Below are 8,386 nucleotides of genomic sequence, written 5' to 3' on the forward strand. Positions count from 1 at the left end.
AATTGCTCTGGAACTGAAATTGGAACGCTCACTGATATTTTCACCTCTCTGAAAGTCTGACAAACGCTGGAAAAATGACTAAGTCCAAAAAAAATGTTTTTCAACTTTTTTCAATTTTACCCCGTTATTTTTATATTCTACCCACACATTTGAAACTCTCCTGGGGTACCCTCACACATATTATTCCCTCATTTAATGGATATTTTCACCAAAAAGTGAAATTTTCAAAAAGTCAGAAATTTGGCTGAAAATGACTAAATATCAAGAACTCATCATGCGAATTGCTCTGGAACTGAAATCGGAACGCTCACTGACGTTTTCCCCTCTCTGAAAGTCTGACAAATGCCGGAAAAATGACTAAGTCCCCCAAAAAAAATGTTTAAACTTTTTTCAATTTTACCCCCGTGGGATATATATTCTACCAACACACATTTGGAACTCTCCTGGGGTACCCTCACACATATTATTCCCTCATTTAATGGATATTTTCACTATTGTTGAGCGAGCACTAAAATGTTCGGGTGCTCGAAGCTCGGGTCGAGCTCACTGTGATACTCGGGTGCTCGATCCGAGCAACGAGCCCAATGTTAGTCTATGAGAGACCCGAACATTTTTGCGGCGGCTCCCCCGGCAGTCTGTAGAAAGCCTAAAAAGTGCCCAAAACGATGGTGACTGTGCTCAAATGACATGGGGACAGCATGCGGATCGCCCCTGGAAGCATTTCTGACCCCCACGTCACTGCTGTCAACAACATGGTCAGAGGTATTAAGCCACTTTTACAGGCTCACAATAAAACATTCAAAAACGAAAGTGAAAGTGCTTTCCTGTGAAATATGTTAACCACTTAACGACCATGGGTCTTTCTGTTTTTGTCTTTTCCTTTTTTGCTCCCCTTCTTCCCAGAGCAAGAACTTTTTTAATTTTCGTTCAATATGGCCATGTGAGGGCTTATTTTTTCCGGGACGAGTTGTACTTTTAAACACCATCACTGGTTTTACCATATCTTGTGCTGGAAAATGGGAAAAAAATTCCAAGTGCAGTGAAACTACAAAAAAAATGCAATTCCACAGTTGTTTTTTGGGTCCTTTTTTTACCACGTTCACAGATTGCTAAAACTGACCTGCTCTCATTATTTTCCAGGTCGTTACGAGTTCATAGACACAAAACTTGTATAGGTTCTTTTTTATTTAAGTGGTGAAAAAAAATCCAAAACTTGCTAAAAAAAACAAAAAAAATTACGTCATTTTCCGAGACTCTTAGCTTCTCCATTTTTTGGGATCTGGGGCCAGGTATGGGCTTATTTTTTCCGTGCCGGGCTGACGTTTTTATTGATACCATTTTGGGGTAGATCCGATGTTTGGGTTGCCCGTTATTGCATTTTATTGCAAAGTTGTAGCGACCAAAAAAACTTAATTCTGGCGTTTAAAATTTTTTTCTCGTTACGCCGTTTACTGATTGTATTAATTCTTCTTTTATATTGATAGATCGGGCGATTCTGAATGCGGCGATACCAAACATGTGTATGTGTTTTTTTTCTTATATATATATATATTTTATTTTGAATGGGGCGAAAGGGGGGTGACTTAAACTTTTATATATTTTTTATTTTTTTTATTCTTTTAAAAACTTTTTTTTTTTACACTTTCTGCTTGCTTCTATAGTCTCCAGAGGAGACTATTGAAGCAGCAGTTGTCTGATTGCTTCTACTGCATACAAGCGATGAGCAGATCGCTTGTATGCAGGAGAAATGCTCACTTGCTATGAGCGCTGACCACTAGGTGGCGCTCATAGCAATTGAGACATGACAACCACAGGCATCTGCTGCAGACCTTGAGTTGTCATGCCCACCCATTGGTGACCAACGATCACGTGACAGGGTCACTGATGGGCGGGGCTTAGGACTCCCGGAAGCGCGAGTTAAATGCCACTGTCAGAGATTTAACATGTTAACAGCCGCGGGTGGATTGCGATTCCAATAATCAGCTGACATGTGCTCGCTTCAGTGCGGGCTCACCGCCGGAGCCCCCGCTGTACCGGCCTTCCCGGCCTGGTGCGTACTATTACTGACCAGGTCGGAAAGGGGTTAAGGAACATCCTTTCCAGGGTAAAGACTTGTGTATAAGGTAAAATAAATAACCAAAAACAAAAATACTCCTCCACACCTTGGGCTATGTTCACAAGTAGCATTTTTTATGCGTTTTTGCACGTTTGTATTGCTTTCAACCATGACAAATGCATTCACCGGGAAATGTCATTTTAACATTTTACAACCTTATCTGGCCATGTGCTGTGTGACACATGCATACAGTGCTAAAAAGACATGGGAACAGCATGGGGAAGACCCCTGGAAGCATCTCTGACACCCAGGTCACTGCCTAAAAGTGTGCCCATCAGAAGTGATCCTTGCCGCATCAGAAGATGCAGACTTGCAACTATCCCCGTGCAAGTCCTTGTCCCAGGGCAGTGTTCAATTGTACCTCCCCCATAACTTGCAATACAAGCGCAAGTATGCAGCCTGCCACCCACCCATCCCCAGGCTGCAATACCATACTGCTAGCTTGCTTGCACTTGAAATTGGGCCTTTTAGGCATGTGGAGGTGAATCTGGCCACCACGTCATGGCTGCGTCGGTAGCCTGGTATTCATACTCAGTCCCCAGCTGCCCGGCAGCCGGGTGTCCACGCTTGGTCCCCAGCCGCCAGGGGGCGGCCGGGTGTCCATACTCAGTCCCCAGCCGCCCCCGGCCTGGTGCCCACACACAGTCCCCAGCCGCGTGGGGGTGGCTGGGTGTCCATAAACGGTCCCCAGCCGCCCCTATTTGTCCCGGTGCGCCTTATACACAAGCGCGCATACCAAAACATTACCTGTGCCCTCCCCAGTGCATTTAGTGTGAAGGACAGCCTAACCACAAACACGTGGACAAGTGAATGTGGCCAGGAATGGTCCAACTCACTGATGCCTTCACACTGGGTTAATATTGTGGAAGCAGGGACACAGTTGGACACTGGGATGCAACACGTCCTCCAGACATAGAGGATTGCGGGTCCTGGGTCAATCAGGCTTCAACATAAAGTTCAGAAGGTAGACAGCAGCAGTGGTCGGCCTCCTACACAACGAGTAAATTATTCATGATCATGAGGCCATCCACCTCCTTAGCTTTCTGTTCCTTGGAATGCAAGCGCATGTATGTAGTAGCAACTAGGCCTGAGGTGGTCAGCGTTTTGGCGCATATTCTACCTCCTTCGAGGATTGCTGGATGTTTTCCTGCTACTATCCAAGTTCCATGACTCCCGTTAAAACAAAGCTTCAGGTGATGAATGATGGATGAGGTGGTGGTAAAGGAGAAAGAGCAGGAGGAACAGGGACCATTCACATCAATATCAGGCCACCCAACCAGACATGTCTTGTAGGATATGTTTCTGTACCAAAAGGAGCGATTCAGCTACACAGTTATAAGGCATACAGTGAATGCAATGCCTACCAAAAATTTTGAGGCACTCCAATGCCCCTTGGAAGTGACATGGAGGTCAGAGGGCCTTAACTAAACCATTTTTTCCATTTATAGCAACTGGGTCTCCTGTACACTGTTGGCCTAAGCAGGGAATGGAAGGCTTTCCAAAAATTATTAGGCACTGCAATGCCCCTTGAAACAGACGTGGATTACAGCATATTAAAAACCTTCTACCCATTATTGGGGAGTGGGTCTCCCTTAGTGTTCACCTATGCATTGAAAAGCAAAAGCTGACTAAAATTAGGAGGAAATGCAATACCCGTTGCAAGTGTCGTGGAGGTTAGAAGTATTTAAAAACATGTCAATGCCCCTTGGAAGAGCTGTGGAGTTCAGAGTGGTTTAACAAGACGGTTTTAATACCCCTTAGAAGAGACGTGGAATTCAGAGTGGTTTAACAAGACAGTTTTAATGCCCCTTGGAAGAGTGGTGGAGGTTACAGTGGAATAAAAAGACAATATCAATGCCCCGTGGAAGAGACGTGGAGGTCACAGTAGCTTAACAAGACGGTTTTAATGCCCATTGGAAGAGTGTTAGAGGTCGCAGTGGAATAAAAAGACAATATCAATGTCCCTTGGAAGAGTGGTGGAGGTTACAGTGGAATAAAAAGACAATATCAACGCCCTGTGGAAGAGACGTGGAAGTCACAGTAGCTTAACAAGATGCTTTTAATGCCCCTTGGAAGAGTGGTGGAGGTCGCAGTGGAATAAAAAGACAATATTAACGACCCTTGGAAGAGACGTGGAGGTCACAGTAGCTTAACAAGACGATTTTAATGCCCCTTACAAAAGCCATGCAGTACAGCATATTAAAAACATTATTCCCATTATTGGGGAGTGGGTCTCCCATAGTCTTTGCCTATGCCTTCCAAGCAAAAGCTGCCAAAAATTAGGAAGGGGGAACTTGCAATGTCCCTTACAAGAGCCATGCAGTACAGCATATTAAAAACATTATTCCCATTATTGGGGAGTGGGTCTCCCATAGTCTTTGCCTATGCCTTCCAAGCAAAAGCTGCCAAAAATTAGGACAGAGGAACTTGCAATGCTGGCAACATGGACCACGGTCATCCTGGTGGTATAGTGGTCGTGGAGGCTGAGGATTAGGAGAAGAGCAAAAAACAGCCGAAATGAGGAAGCGTATACCCATGTGTGGGTGTGAAGCGATGCATGGGAATACACCTCCCGAAATAACACAGTGGATTTGACTTTATGTTACTCTGCTGTCATTTGGTGGTGATGAGAAGTCTGGCCTAAGCCAGCCCTTGTTCATTTTGATAAGGGTCAGCTTGTCAGCATTGTCAGTTGACAGGCAAGTGCGCTTATCAGTTATAATTCCCCCAGCGGCACTAAAAACACGCTCCGATAACACGCTAGCGGCAGGGCAGGCCAGGACCTCCAAGGCATACAGAGTGAGTTCATTCCAAGTGTCCAGCTTGGATACCCAATAATTAAAAGGCACAGAGGAATCATGGAGGATGCTGGTACTCCCTCACCATCTTTTGAAACTTTCCACTCCTTGTGAGAGTACCCTGCGCCTCAGGGCCTGTAAGCTGGGCAGGTCTCAGAAAACTGTCCTAGAACATTGACAGTATTCCCCTGCCTCTGCTGGAATGGAGTTGCGTCTCTCTCACCTATATGCCTTAGTTGGGCAGCGAATTGTGACCTCTGCCGCTACCGTGTTCAGATGGGAATTTTTTTAATAGTTCTGCAGCAAGGGCCTTCTGGTACTGCCCCATTTTTGTAGACCTCTCCAACTCAGAAATAAGAGAGTGAAAGTTCTCCTTGTAGAGGGGGTCTAAAAGTGTAATCAACCAGTAATGACTGTCACCCAACATTTTGACAATGCGAGGGTCACGGTTAAGGCAGCGTAACATAAAGTCAGCCATGGGTGCCAGACTGGTAACGGGCAAGACTTCCGTGTCCTCACCAAGATGACGACTGATAGTGTTGAGCGATCACTAAAATGTTCGGGTGCTCGAAGCTCGGGCTTACCGTGATACTCGGGTGCTCGACCCGAGCAACGAGCCCAATGTTAGTCTATGAGAGACCCGAGCATTTTTGCGGCCACACCCCCGGCAGTCTGTAGAAAGACTAAAAAGTGCCCAAAACGATAGTGACAGTGCTCAAAAGACATGGGGGCAGCATGGTGATCGCCCCTGGAAGCATTTCTGACCCCCAGGTCACTGCTGTCAACAACGTGGTCAGAGGTATTAAGCCACTTTTACGGGCTCACAATAAAACGTTCAAAAACGAAACTGAAACGGTTTTCCTGTAAAATATGTTAAGGAATTTCCTTTCCAGGGTAAAAACTTGTGTGTTAGAACCTTTCTCTTTGGTTTTTTCCTTTGCTGGTCACATGACCTTGTTGGCCTATTTAATCCTGCTCCGCCCTTCTGGCTTTGCTGGACTTCATTGTATAACTACTTTCTAGCTAGCCTGTGCTCTGTATCTAACTCTGTTAGTTTGCTTGGTCTACGGACCTCTATGTTCTATATATTTTGTTTGTTCGTCTGTCTGCTACTATTTCTGTTAGGAGGTGTCCCATTTTCCTCCCAGTCCTTAGTACTTGTAGGGATTCCTTCCCCACATCTATAGGTCTCCGTACAGACTAGCTTAGGACTTTAGCAGGTCTGATCGCAGGATCAGGTCCCCTGTTACATCGTAGGGATTAAGCTGAGTTCTATCGTAGGGACAGATCTCCTCTCTTTCCTTAGCTCTGGTAGCAGAACATAACAGTAAGTCCAGCCTGCAAATTCTCTAAGGAAAGATTTTTCTGTTCCATCATGGTGTCGGTTCAGGATTTGGCTCATCGCCTGCAGCGACTCTCTCTGGAGGTGGACGAGCTCCGTCAGCACGTGAGTAACTGTCCTGGAGCACATTTCTTGGAGCCTAAGGTATGTTTGCCGGATTTATTTTTTGGTGAACACCGAGAATTTTTTTCATTTAAAAATGCTTGCTTATTGTATTTTTGTTTGAGACCCAAGTCCTCTGGGGATGAATCCCAGCGCATAGGGTTCATAATGTCACTTTTGCGCAAAGAGCCTCAGGAGTGGGCCTTTTCTTTGCAACCTAGTGATACATGCTTCAGATCGGTGGATAGTTTTTTTTCTGCTTTGGGACTATTATATGATGATCCTGACCGTGTCTCATCAGCTGAGACTGAGTTGAGGCGTTTGAGACAGGGATCAGGTAATGTGGAAAAATATTGTACTCATTTCCGTCGTTGGTCTACTCAAACAGGGTGGAACGATTCTGCTCTGAAAAGTCTATTTCTTGCTGGGCTCAATGAAAGGGTTAAAGACCTGCTAATTGCTTATCCTACACCTGAAGATTTGCAACAGGCTATGCAATTAGCTATACGGGTGGATAGGCGACTGCGTGCAAGGGTTAATGAGAGCAAATCCTCTGCTATGTCAGTTTCTGGTTATGAGAATGTGTGTACTAACAGTAGTGAACCGATGGAGATTGGATCGGTGGCACCTCGCTCTCAAGAAAAAGACCGTAGATTTTCTGAAGGCTTGTGTTTCTATTGCGGAAAATCTGGTCATTTCATTAAAGGCTGTGAACTTCGTATGAAGAAAGAAAAAAAAATGGTCAGACATGCCCGTATTGCCTGTTTAAATTCCAAGGGTGTATTTTTAGCTGCTTCCACGATTGCTCAGAAAAAATTAATAGAATTTCGGGTGTTTGTTGATTGTGGGTCTACTCTGAATGTAATTGATGGGGGATTCTTGGAAAGACTCAATTTAAAACCCGAATCTTTATCATCCCCCATTGCTGTGGTTTCTGTGGATGGTTCCCCTTTGAAGAATATTACTCTCAAGGTCTGTGAATTTCCTCTCACTATTAATGGTGTTCACCATGAGAAATTGGATTTGGTAGTTTTGAATAACTTGCCTTCTCCAGTAATATTGGGATTGCCCTGGTTAAAATTTCACAATCCTGTACTGGATTGGTCTACCAGTGAAATTAAATCCTGGAGCCATAAATGTTATGACAAGTGTTGTAACGGGCGTATTGCAGCTTTGGATAGGGGAGAATTGCCTGTTCCTATTCAGGATTTTTGGAGAGTTTTTTCTGAGAAGGAATCGCAGGTTTTGCCTCCCCATAGAGAATATGATTGTTCTATTGAATTTGTCCCTGGAGCGACTCTTCCTAAAAGTCGTTTATTTAACCTTACTATTCCTGAGAGGAAGGCTTTGGAGGAATACATACAGACAAGTTTGGCCGCCGGTCACATTAGGCCCTCTAAGTCTCCTGTGGCGGTTGGATTTTTTTTTGTAAAAAAAAAGGACGGCGGTTTACGTCCTTGTCTGGATTTTCGTGAGATTAACAAAATTACTGTACGCAATCCTTACCCATTGCCATTGATTCCTGATCTGTTTAACCAGTTAATGGGGGCCAAGTGGTTCTCTAAAATTGACCTTAAGGGGGCATACAATCTGTTGCGCATGAAGGAGGGTGACGAATGGAAGACTGCTTTTAACACTCCTGTGGGTCATTTTGAGAATCTGGTTATGCCCTTTGGTCTTACTAATGCTCCTGCATTTTTTCAGAATCTTATTAATGACATCCTTAGAGCTTTGATCGGCAAAAATGTGGTTGTGTATTTGGATGATATTTTGATTTATTCGCCGGATCTGGAGTCTCATTGGCGGAGCGTACGTGAGGTATTACAGTTATTAATGGACAATTCGCTTTTTGCTAAGCTGGAGAAATGTGAGTTCGCTGTACAGAGAATTAGTTTTTTGGGCTACATTATCTCCAGCGAAGGTTTTGAGATGGACCCGGTTAAAGTTCAAGCTGTACAGGAATGGCCTAGGCCTATTGGTTTGAAATCGATACAGAGGCTTTTAGGTTTCGCCAATTATTACAGAAAA

The sequence above is a fragment of the Phyllobates terribilis genome, unplaced genomic scaffold (genome assembly GCF_046119375.1).
Source record: "Phyllobates terribilis strain yellow unplaced genomic scaffold, ASM4611937v1 Scaffold_31__1_contigs__length_13893835, whole genome shotgun sequence".
In the NCBI taxonomy this organism is placed as follows: Eukaryota; Metazoa; Chordata; class Amphibia; order Anura; family Dendrobatidae; genus Phyllobates; species Phyllobates terribilis.